Genomic DNA, 12,706 nt, shown 5'->3' with positions numbered 1-12,706 from the left:
TCTTGCCAAGGGTTCTGCCACATGGCACTGGACTGAAGTCAAAGACATGTCTTTGCATTCATATACATTAGCGGCACTTGTAGGGAAAAAAAAGCGCATAAGCAGTCCCTAGAAAAGAGAAATGAGAGTTTGCGCTGACAGCAGCAGGGAAGGGTAATGGTAACGGAAACAGAAACGGTATACAGTCATGTCTCGATTATCTGGACAGCTTGGGAGTCGTCCCTTTTCGTCCGGATAACGAATTTCCGGATAAAGGAAACCAAGCAAACTTCTGTGGAAACCCGAAAAATTTAGAGACGACTTTGTCGCTCCAGAAAAGGAAACAAGGAAAATATTGTTACTTCAAAAATTCATGCGAAGTGAGCTGCCTGAAATTAGTAGACACAGGGTGGTGCAGAATTTTGGTCACAGCCACGACATCCGCTGTGTCACCCTGCTGTTCAAAGGTCCGTGCACATGTTTGTCTTCTTGCAAATATATTTGGCATAAGACAAGCGATACTTTCGAATGGCCTGAACATTGGCATGTGGATTTCGCCCAGTGGATACAAGGCACCTCTTATACTGTCTACGATCTCTATTTCGTACCCGCACACAACAAAAATGAGTCACCTCTGAAGAAAGGGGAGTCAAACAGTACAGAATGCACCTGTGAGATGTGACATTTTTCCGGAATAATGCGGACACAGCACATGCCAGTGACAGAAGACGCTGACACTTTTCCGGATAAGCAAATTAAAATGACATAGGTCCTCAAAGGTTGGTCCCCGTACTTGCTGTCCGGATACGGATAACGAATTCCGGATAACCGAGACAAAATTCAATGGTGGCAGGTTCGTTCCCGGGAATGTAGTCCGGATAACGAGTTTTCCGGCTATCTGAACTCCAGATATGCGAGACATGACTGTATTACCGAAATTGGAGATGGTAACGATAACGGAAACGGAAACGCATACCACGGTCCTCATTACCCGAAACAGAAACGGAAACGAATTTATCGTCCGGTACTGAATTCGGGTAATGGCTATTCCTGTTGTGCGATGACATTTGAGTGACTTTTCATATTTAGTTCTTGTATTTTGATGACTCCATTCTGTGTAATGCTCTAAATACTACACGACAGCATGGAAAGGAAGTGCAATATTGGATCTCGAGGGTGCATCCGTCGCTTACCTCGTCTCAGTCCTCATGACATCATCACATGACTATACTCCACCATAGCACGAGAAAGACAGCCTACGATTTTTAGTTACTTATTTTGTACTTTTTTTTTTCCTTTCACCGTGGCCATGGCAGTATTATTTACTACTGAGAGCGTCCGCTTATAAATGCGACGTTGGATGAAGGTTACGCCCATCTGGAGTTGCTGCACTCTTAAAAATGAACTTTACCGCATAGCACGCTCCTAGCCAACCACCATATCGAATGATATCCTTATCTGCCCTGATTTGTTGAAAACGGGAGGCGTACGCCTTTTTTGTGACAATTATGAACAGCATAAGTGTCACAAAAAAGGCGTACGCCTCCCGTTTTCAACAAATCAGGGCAGATAACGATATCATTCGAGATGACTGTTGGCTATGAGCGTGCTATGCGGTGAAGTTCATTTCTAAGAGTGTGGACTCCGAGTCACTGAAGGCTGAAGACATGTTCCTACATTTTTTTTTTTTTTTAATCTTGCAAGATGTGCGCATCCCAACGACGTAAAATTACTTGTATAGTGTGTACGCGTGACAACGAAGCAACACTTGGGCAAAACAGGGTGCTGAGACAGCCGGAAGGGTCGTCCTCCCGCAGCTCTGTAACTGTTCCATTACCGGAAACAGTAACGGAAACGTAGCGGTAGCGAAATAGAAAGGCCGGTATCAGAAACGGATAACGGAAACGAAAATATAGCAGTAACGAAAATGGAAACGGTAACCAAAATACGTCCGTTATCCTTCCCTGGACAGCAGTATAGTACGCCAGTAGTTTGCCTGTCTCTGTCTGGGATCCGTTTTGCATTCAAATGACATTTTGCATTGGTAATTTATTAAAAGTTATCTATGATTGCCTTATTTTGCCCATTGCTCGATTGATTGCTCCTGCTGGATAGTTGAAGAAGTTTTCATTGACTCTGAGGAGTGGGACAAAGACTGGACAAGGTCGACAGTTTTGAGGACGCACAGTCCAGTTTCACTTACGTTCGATCTTGATAGTGGCTTTTTCCATGGTTCACTTTCACCCCACAGTGTCTCATTCGTTATTCATTTGCACGTTGTTCCAGGACGTTGCAGCTCTGGACAGCTGGAGCACGCCAATACAACGCGTTTGTAGCTTGCCATCACCAGATATCTACCAACGATCTTTTTATCTCAATTTTTACAGTTTCACGCCCACGAGGTTCATTAGAACCACTATAGAATACGTTCAGAAATGAACCCGTCACATTTTCATATTTACAACATTTTTACTGTGGCGAAATTGCTTGATCCGTCAAATCCAGCTCACCAACTCCGAATGTTGTGTTCACAAAATTCGTGTCACTCGTTCTTTCCTTTTTTTTTTTTTTTTTTTGCTTTTCTAGCATTTGGCACACTAGTTACAATTCAGTGCAATGTGTCACAGATTGTACATTGCAACAATTTGCAACAGTTGTGGGCGCAAAATTACGTAAACACTTCATTGTTTAGCTCAGAAGCCAAATGAAGCTTGTGTTCGCTTTGTGGTCACAAGTGATATGGATCTCTCTTTCGCTAGATCCTTCTACCCGCTCCCAAACAGCATTTTCCTTTCCCTCGTCCTCGTTTGATGTTGAGCATCTTCAAACCAGCCTCGAAATGCGTGAGCTGAATGGGAGATCAGGGTGTTCCACTGGACCACGTGCAGATACTCACTCGTCGCAGCTTTTCAGCTAGTGTGACCAAGGTAGCGATTTTCTTCCCCTATCGATGCCGAGCCGTGCCCAAGCTTTAAAACCTGCTCTGGTTAGCGGCACTTGAAGGAAAAAGAACGCCTAAGCAGTCCCTAGAAAAGAGAAATGAGAGTTTGTGCTAGTAGACAGCAGGTAGTACGCCACAGGCATGTACAGTAAAGAGGGCTTCCCTTGTTCTTGCGGCTGTGACTGATGCCAGCTCCCATTTCTTCGCGTCGTGCTATCAGAGCTGCGCCGTCAATTAAGAGAGGTGTTGGCACACCTCCTGCAAGTGGCCGGATGCGATACAACTCGACCGCATATTTGAAGCAGGGCATCACGGTCTCGGTTTTATTTTAAGAATGCTATTCTCGCGTGGCAGGCTCACGTTGTTTTGTCACTATTTGCGGTTGAAGCTTAGGCTTTTCCGCGCGATATGTATGTGCATCCGCGGTCTGACATTCTTGCAAAAGGTGACAAATCCATCGGTATTTGCACCACTGACGGTTCTGACATCGGAACCCTTCTCCGCGGCAGGAAAGCAACCCCCTAAAGTGAAGAAAAGCAACGGAGCGTTTTGTGGTGACACTACATTCATCACTTTCCGTACGGTTGTCACGACTTGAGAATGACTCTGAAGGATGTACCTTCAACCTCACTGTCTGGAACTGGAGTTCTTCAAAGAGCAAACGTAATGTGTAAGTTCCGCTTTTATGGTTGCTTGACCTCACAAGCAATGTATACTTTATCACGGAAAAATGGGAAACGTTAGAGGGTGTGGCTGGAAGTCTGCCACGACGTCAGCCGCTGTCATCACGGATCTAAAAATGGCTTTAAAGTTTCATAGGAGAGCGTTGTATATCTAACGAGGGACGTCTTTCTTGGCACGTTGCAACCGAGCCTAGTTGAGAATTCTATCGCTCTGCTATGCACTAGTGCTCCAGAACGTGTCACAGTTCTACGACACATCGCACGGGAAAGTTTACTTAGTCAGGTTACCTTGAAAAGGCATTCCTACATCTCTACGCTCTCGTCGGACTATAAATTCCATACAGCTGGACTCGAGGAGGGAATCTATACGTGAACCCGTGGAAGGCTTCGAATGGTCTCTGCCAGTCGCCATATATCTGGGCCTCATCGCTCGTGCATGCCGCAGGGGTTACCGGCGACAGCCTGTTGCGATACGTCGTCCCTTCGTTGTCGTCCCTTCAGATGACGCACCCCGAAAGTCGCTGGAGAGGCGTGTTAGCTTAGCTCAATTGGTAGAGCCCTGGACCGGCAATCCAGAAGATGTGGGTTCGATCCCTACAGCTGGCTAACCTTTTCAGTGACTTTCATCTTCATCGGCGATACGAAAGTTTATAAAAGACACCCGGAGTCTTATGGCAATCATGTATATTTACAAATCACTGGGAACAATGTTGGGGAATGTTTTGAATGAGCTCATTTCAAAGTTCAGTTCTGGGCGTATCCTTGTCGTCCATGGGGTGTGGCACTCTGGCGATCCACAAGAGATAAGGTTGCGAGAGCATCGAGGCGTTCATGTCTGAAGAATTAGCGGCTGTTCCTGAAGTCGCTTCAGGGCACGCGTTGTCCACGTGCGTGGCGAAGTTCTGCACGGGCCTTGTGATGACACCGGTTTGAGAGGAAAATTTCGCGGCCTTCACATATTTCCAGTGGCTTGCAGTGAGCGTTGCAATCGGCTCAGAATGGCACTCGTTCAGGCCTCCAAGTTTGAGCCAGAGTGCCCTGGTGACTCGCGCTGCCATCTCGCCCAGCGGGAAACACATGACCCAAGCAGGATGGACGAGCGCTGCACAGGTAGCTCCTACCACGAAAAAAAGTGCAAGTACACCGACGTATACACGAACACAAACGTGTTGAAACAATGCGCTTGACAACCATGCGCACTCACTCATTCCCATTCTAGTGCTGGGGGCTACTCGTGAGTAAGGCGGTTTGCCTGCAAGGATAGAACGGCCCCTCGTTATAATACATCAAGTTATACTCTAGCCACACGGCAAACTTAATGCGTTAAACGGAATGGCAGTAACTTCACCTCCTAACCAACCATCATCTCGAATGACATCGTGCTCTCCCTTGATTCGTTGAAAACAGGTGGCGTACGCCTTTTTGTGACAATTATGCAGGGCATAAATGTAGCAGAAAAGGCGTAAGCCTCCTGTTTTCAACAAATCAGGGCAGAGAACGATGTCATTTGCTATGATGGTTGGTTAGGCGGTGAAGTTACTGCCATTCTGTTTAATGCATTAAGTTTGCCGTGTGGCTAGGGAATTACTCTTTTGCTCCATCATCGCCACGAGGAAGGCGAGGCGAGGATGCAAAAAAATATGAAACGTACACAGATTTAAGGAGAGAACGAGGTGTAATGTCTGCAGATCCACTCGCGAAATGCAGAACTTCACAGCATAACTTCAACGTAGCCTACACTCTTTAAACAGCTTCATCGCATAACACACTCCCAGCCAATATCGTTCTCTCCCCGATTGGCGTACGCCTTTTTGTGACTCTAAACGCGTACGCCCCGCGCTTTCAACAAATCAGGAGTGTCACACCGCTATCATTCTGTGCAATCGCTGGCGTTCAGCGTGTTTTACGGTCAAGCCGTACTGATCTTTATTATTATTATTTTTTACGCTTTGCATTTATGGTAATGGCCACAAAAGTCATACGACCCACCCTAAATTAAAAGTGTCAACGTGATCATTCTATGGAGTGGTTAGCCTTGAGTATGTAACGTGATGTCCCGTGGCAAGCGGCACATTCTGAACCCCCTAGCCCGTCATCACGAATGACATCTTTCTTGCCATTATTCATTGCGAAGGGAGGCGTACGCCTTTTTGTGACACTTACACTGTCACAGGAAGGCGTACGCCTTCCGTTTTCGACAAATCATTGGAGAGAACGATGTAACTCGGGATGATAGTACCGCCCTCGGCAGCTCATGCGGTGGGAAGCATACCTGCGCACTGGGGGCCCTATTCTCGTCAAAGTAATCGACCTCGATTACTTTGTGTCTCGCCTGTCATTGGTCGTTACGTGAAGAAGGCGTGAAGACAGGCACTCTGTCACAGGCTTTCCGCAATTTTCACTTTTAATTGAAGATGAGGGTTTAGCAGCGTAAGGACACGGGAAAAGCCTGTTGCCACGAATCCAACTCTCCACCACCCTCTCGCAACACTATCCAGTACTACTCACACCATCTATTTTATTTCAGTATGATATTTGGATAAGTGCTATGGTACAGCCTCAGTGGATGAACGTGAGAGAAAAGCCTAATCTTGCACTTCCGAAACACAGAAGTTGAGCACATAACACGCTCAAGGCGTTCTCTTTTCCGATTGTTGAAAACGGGAGACGTACGCCTTTTCTGTAATACTTGCAAAAATGGTAAGCCTCTCGACCTTAGCAAATCAGAGCGGTATCACAGACAGAGCGGTATCACTCTGAATGCTGATTGGCCTGGAGCATGTTATGCGCTCATGTTCATAGTCGTGACGACGCCCACTTCTGTGTGGCCAACAACGGCGAGCCGGTCCTGCCAATACTGCACTCTTAAAAATGAACTTCACCACATAGCACGCGCCTAGCCAACCATCACCCCGAATGACAACGTTCTCGCCCTAGATTTGTTGAAAACGGGAGGAGGAGCCTATTTTGTGCCGTGCATAATGGCACGAAATAGGCTCCTCCTCCCGTTTTCAGCAAATCAGGGGCGAGAACGTTGTCATTCGGGATGATGGTTGGCTAGGAGCGTGCTATGTGGTGAAGTTCATTTCTAAGAGTGTGTATAGAGAACAAACGCTGTGCGACTAACAAAATACCTACGAGGGCTAGACATACACACTTTGTACTTTGTTCTGTCGTGCCGAGCAAGTCAGCCCAGAGGTGAAAGGCGAAACTCACAACAAGGCAGATTGAGCGTGAGAGTTCACATGTTGATCTCGCATGACCTGGGAACCCTCGGAAAAGCGAGGGGAAGATTTCACCGCCCGCATTTATCACGTATAGTCCACTGAGACTGTGGACGAAATCACGCTACTTGATGCAGCATAAAAAATAAGGCAAAGCATTGGAGAAGATTTACACGAAGGTCAGCCTTATGTTATGCAACCCTATAGTATTGACGGAAGGATCTTTTTTTGTTTGTCTACTTTGCGCTGACGAGTGAAAAAATGGTGTGATGTTAGTTCAGGGTCGGTCGCCCGTCGATTTTGAGAATAGGCGATGTTTTCTCTAGGACTAGTCCTGTTACTGCACTGTTTCCTGCACTGTTAAAACAGAACTTCACCATATAGCACGCTCCTCGATAACCATTATTCCGAGTGACATTGTTCTTCGGCACGCGTAAACCTGCTCTTAGAACAGGGGGGGGGGGGGGGTAATGGGTAATGGCAGGTTCTGCTCGCTGTTGTTGGCCACACAGAAGTGGGCGAAGAACAGTAGAACATAACACGCCAGAAGAGCATAACACCCAGAAGAAGAACAGTCTCTGTTCGAAATATCGGCGGCTTCTGTCCTGAGGCAACTCCCTTCCTATAACACGCTCAAGGCCCCCCGCACACTAAAAAACGGAGCTTCACCACATAGCACGCCCCTATAGCCAAGCATCATCCTGAATGACAACGTTCTCACCCTTGGGTTGCAGAAAACGGGAGGGGGGGGGGCGTAGTCATTTTGGTGACATTATGCAGTTGATAATTACCACAAAAATGGCGTGCGTCTCCCGTTTACATCAAATCAAGGGAGGGAACGTTGTCACTCGGGCTGATGCACTCTAAAGAAAGGTGGTGGTGGTTGTGAAAGGGCTTGCCGTTGTCGGCCACTCTAAAGACAGACTTCACCACATAGCACGCTCTTAGCCAATCACCATCCCGCATGACCTCGTTCTGCCTCCTGATTGGTTAAAAACGGGAGGCATACGCCTTTTTGGAACACTTATGCAGTTAAAAAAAAGCGTACGCCCCGCGCTTTCCACAAGTCGGGAGTGATAAAGGTATCATTCTCTGCATTGGTTAGCCTTCCTCATACTACACTCTTAAAAATGAACTTCACCGCATAGCACGCTCCTAGCCAATCATCATCTCGAATGATATCGTTATCAGCCCTGATTTGTTGAAAACGGGGGGCGTACGCCTTTTCTGTGACACTTATGCTGTTCATAATTGTCACAAAAAAGGCGTACGCCCCCCGTTTTCAACAAATCAGGGCTGATAACGATATCATTCGAGATGATGATTGGCTAGGAGCGTGCTATGCGGTGAAGTTCATTTTTAAGAGTGTATGTGGGGAAGTTCTGTTCTGGGGTTTTACCTGGGTTTTCCTCAGACGCTGTCAGACATATGTTGGCACAGTTCCCGTAGAAGTCGGCCCAGGACGCACATCCCCCCCCCCTCCGGAGCGTTAGTCGTGACCACCTTTGTGAGGCCGACGACGGCGAGCTCTTTCACAAGCACCACCACCACCACCATCTGTTTTTAGAGTGTGGTTGGCTACACTCTAAAAACAGAACTTCACCGCATAGCACGCTGTGCGCCAGCCACTGCCACGAATGATACACTGTTAAAACAGAACTTCACCACATAGCACGCTCATAGCCAACCATCATTCTGAATGATATCATTCTGTATATTGATTTGTTGAAAATGGGAGGAGGCGCCTATCTGGGACAGATTATCTTGTCCCAGATAGGCGCCTCCCCCCTGTTTTGAACAAATCGGAACACAGAATGATATTATTTGGAACGATGGTTGGCTAGGAGCGTGCTATGTGGTGAAGTTTTTGTGCCAATTATCATATACCCAAATTGACACAAAAAGGCGTATGCCTCCCTCTCTCTTCGAATCCAGTGCGATAATCCTATCGTTCGTGGCAGTGGTTGGCGCACAGCGTGCTATGCGGTGAACTTCTGTTTTTAGAGTGTAGGACGCTGTTGCCGGTGCAACATAACACCGTCAGGTACTGTGTTTGTTGCACTTGGTTCATCTATGTTACGGGTATAGCCATCCCAAGTGTTCTTGCCAGAGATGAGGAAGTTACTCGACAGATAGAACACGTTATATATACAAGTTAAGCTACAACGTAAAAAATATAACTAACAAAGTTACAAATTATGGAAGTCAAATTGAAGTTATCAAGTTACTTTGGAAAAGTAATGAGTAACTTTCAAGTTACTCGCTACGTAATACGCACTCTTTACTTCTTGACCTGTGTAGAATTACACTCTAAAAACTGGACTTGACCGCATAGCACGCTCTGCGCCAGCCATTGCCACGAATGATAGGGTTATCGCTTCTAACTCGGAGAGAAGGGGGGACGTACGCCTTTTTGTGTCAATTTGAATACATGATAATTGATACAAAAAGGCGTACGCCTCCCTCTTTCCTCGAATCAGAAGAGATAACCCTATCAACCGTGGCAATGGTTGGCACACAGCGTGCTATGCGGTGAAGTTCTGTTCTTAGTGTGTAGATCAGATATTGATGTCGCGACGCCGGGCACGTGCAATCGGCGCGCAGAGAGGGAGAAAAGATGACGCAGCTCGCATTCTTTGTGGATCAGAAGTAAACAAAAGGAACGAGTTCCTCAAGAAGTTACTGGAACACAAAAGCAACGAGTTAAGTTACAACTTCGTTACAGTAGCGAGTTAGCCCCGACACTATACTACTAGCATTATCACCGTGCATGTTATACACTAGAGCGCTCTTCAGCGCACGACTTACCGTTGACCAGGCACCATGCGGAATTTGTCTCCAGTCTACGTGACAAGGGTTCCACCAGTTGCTGTTACCGCGAGTGTACAGGCGCGCACATTGTTCTCATAACAGGATGTAGAGCGTGGTTGGGCCTGTCCCTGAGAGAGAAAAAAAAAAAAAAAAAACCGTCAAAAACGAAGGCAGTGAACCATGTAACGCAAAACGAGGAGAGGACGGAAGTCCTTAGCCGCATCATCGCTGCACTCGCTAATGGTGAAACGGCAGGTGCGATAAATTAAGCGATTGATACACTCCTACTAATCATGATGATGATTAGGACAGGACAAGAAAAGAATAATGCAGTCGTCGCTGTGATGGAATCACAGCAAAATGAATTCGTGCTGCAAATGGGATCTCTGTCATTTGCCCTTTTCAATGGTACATGGGAGGCTTCACGCATTTTTGCTTATTCGAAAGGCGGTTAGGTTCATGGGTATTCCGAGAGGGGGCCGACCGTGTCCCCACTGGCGTTCCAAGGTCACTTGCGAAAATTGCAGTCTTTACTCGCAGGTCGTCATGGTTTGTACTCAGATGTCGTAGTAATAGTCTGAACCTCTGGACGTCCGCAAAGTCCGCGGCGTGCGTCTCGAGGAGAAGGGGTAAAGGGGTTGTCCCCTTACCCCCTCCCGTGGAACAACAACAAAAAAAAAAAAAAAATCCTGGGAGCGCTTATGGTTAGGTTAACCTTGAGTTGTCCTGTACTTCGAGCTACAAGCAGGCAGAGAGCTTCACATTCTACAGAGTCATTCTCCTTTGTCCAGAGTCCAGGCCCCACATTAAAATGGAACTTCACCGCATAGCACCATCCCGAATGGCATCGTTCCACCGCCCTGATAGGTTAAAGACGGGAGGCATACGCCTTTTACGATACTTGTGCAGTTACATTATTGTCACAAAAAGGCGTACGACCCGCGGTTTCCACAAATCAGGAGTGATAACTGCAATGGTTGGCCTTCAGCATGCTACGTGGTGAAGCTATGCTTGAAGAGTATAGAAAAAGAACATCGCTACCCTCTCCACTCAGGCTCAACCATCATTCAGAATGATATTGTTCTGTCTTTTGATTTGTTAATGGTGAGAGGAGTACGCCTTGTTCTGACACTTTGTCTATGTGAAAATTGCTACGAAAAGGCATACGACCCCTTCTGTCCTCATATCTGAAGTGATAATGGTATCATTCTGCTCGTATCGTGCACACTTGAAACAGGGTGATGGTGATGGTGGATCTGCTGGCCGTTGTCGTCTACGCTTAGGTGTTCAACGTCACGAGTACCGCGGGAGGGGGGGGGGGTCTTGGCCGACTTCACATGGAACTGCCGACATCTGTCTTTAAAGCGTCTGAGGACTCTTGATCCAGAACTTCACCGCCTAACATGCTCCTAGCCAACCACATTCGCGATTGACATCGTTCTGTCCGCTGATTTGTTGAAAACGCGAGGCGCACGCCCATTTATGTGCACGCATTTGTGCAACCATGTTAATTGTCACAAAAAGGCAGGTGCCCCGCGCTTTCCACAGATCAGGAGTGATAATGGCATCATTCTGTGCAGGGCCGGTGCTAGGGGTGTGCGGGGCCTATTTCACACGATTAAGTGCATACTTGATAAGGTTCGCCAAGATCAACTTCGGGGTTTGTAACGAAGATAAAACAAATAAGAACAGTGTCGGAAAGCTAAAGTAGACGTTAGAGGACGTATTATGCCCCCAAATTTTATGTCCATAATGCCGCCTAGTCTGTTACTCTGCGGATAAATTGTGAAAATTAAAAAACCGCCGCTGCCTAATCGGCTATACCTGTGTTCCAGCTACTTTCCTCAGATAGCGACACGGTCGAAAGCGGCGTCGCAGAGAACTAGGCTGCGTTCCAATACCCCGGTTAGTCGACTGCCTAGCGGTCTAACCGGAAGTGCCGCCATGTTAAGTCTCGTTCCAAATCTCGCCAAGTCCGCTATTCAGTCGGCTACCGCCTAGTGCGCATCGATGCAGTCTAGTTATACGCCTGACCATCTGACAGCCGGGATGGCTAGTACCAGCTGCGCTTGCGCCGTACGCATTTCTTGCGTGAGCAACGAGATGGCGCCACAGGCGCCTCGGCTAGGCAAGCCTGTTCCAATAGTGACAAGCAAAGGGGTCTACTCAGCTGCCTAGTCAGGCGGCTTCGCGGCCGAGAGGTATTGGAACGCAGCCCTAGTCTGCATTCAGTTCCACATGTCGTCGATGTCGTCTGCAACGCCGCGCTCGGCTGCTTCGCCATCTGACGGAACCGAGCTGAACAACTGTGGTTCAGCTCCGTCTTCTCAGCTCGTTCTTTCCGTCAGATGGCGAAGCAGTCGAGCGCGGCGTTGCAGACGACATCGAACATGTCGAACTGAATGCAGACTAGTTCTCTGCGACGCCGCTTTCGACCGCGTGTCGCTATCTGAGGAAAGTAGCTGGAACACAGGTATAGCCGATTAGGCAGCGGCGGTTTTTTAATTTTCACGATTTATCCGCAGAGTAACAGACTAGGCGGCATTATGGACATAAAATTTGGGGGCATAATACGTCGTCTAACGTCTACTTTAGCTTTCCGACACTGTTCTTATTTGTGTTATCTTCGTTACAAACCCCGAAGTTTATCTTGGCGAACCCTGTATATAAAAAAAGTAATCCCTGGTTGAGGGCTTCGTGCGCGGGGCCTAAGGCGGTCGCCTTACTCCCCCCCCCCCCCCCCATCGCCGGCCCTGATTCTGTGCAATGGCTGGCAGCTATAACACTCTTAAAACAAAGCTGCGCGACATAGCACGCTGAAGGCCAACCAGAGTGATACCTCTATCACTCTTGATTTGTGGAAAGCGCGGGGCGTACACCTTTTTGTGACAATAAACATATCTGCACAAGTGTCACAAAAGGCGTACGCCTCCCGTTTTCAACAAATCAGGGGAGAGAACGATGTCACTCGGGCTGATGGTTGGCTAGGAGCGTGCTGTGAGGTGAAGTTCATTTTTAAGTGTGTAGAATAATGCTTTCCAAGAAACTGGGGAGAGGTTTGTCACAAG

General features: G+C 47.5%; 1 long non-coding RNA gene across 1 annotated transcript; it reads right to left on the bottom strand.

The window, feature by feature from the left end:
* Nucleotides 1–4,270: 4,270 nt before the first annotated feature.
* Nucleotides 4,271–9,715, bottom strand: LOC135397343 (uncharacterized). The gene is made up of 2 exons (XR_010423632.1): nucleotides 9,636–9,715; nucleotides 4,271–4,855 (listed from the first exon to the last, which is right to left on the bottom strand). It is a non-coding gene; the product is annotated as an uncharacterized LOC135397343 (long non-coding RNA).
* Between the last annotated feature and the right edge of the window lie 2,991 nt (nucleotides 9,716–12,706).

This window comes from Ornithodoros turicata, chromosome 1 (assembly GCF_037126465.1).
Source record: "Ornithodoros turicata isolate Travis chromosome 1, ASM3712646v1, whole genome shotgun sequence".
Classification (NCBI taxonomy): Eukaryota; Metazoa; Arthropoda; class Arachnida; order Ixodida; family Argasidae; genus Ornithodoros; species Ornithodoros turicata.
This window is presented reverse-complemented; position numbering and strand designations above follow the sequence as displayed.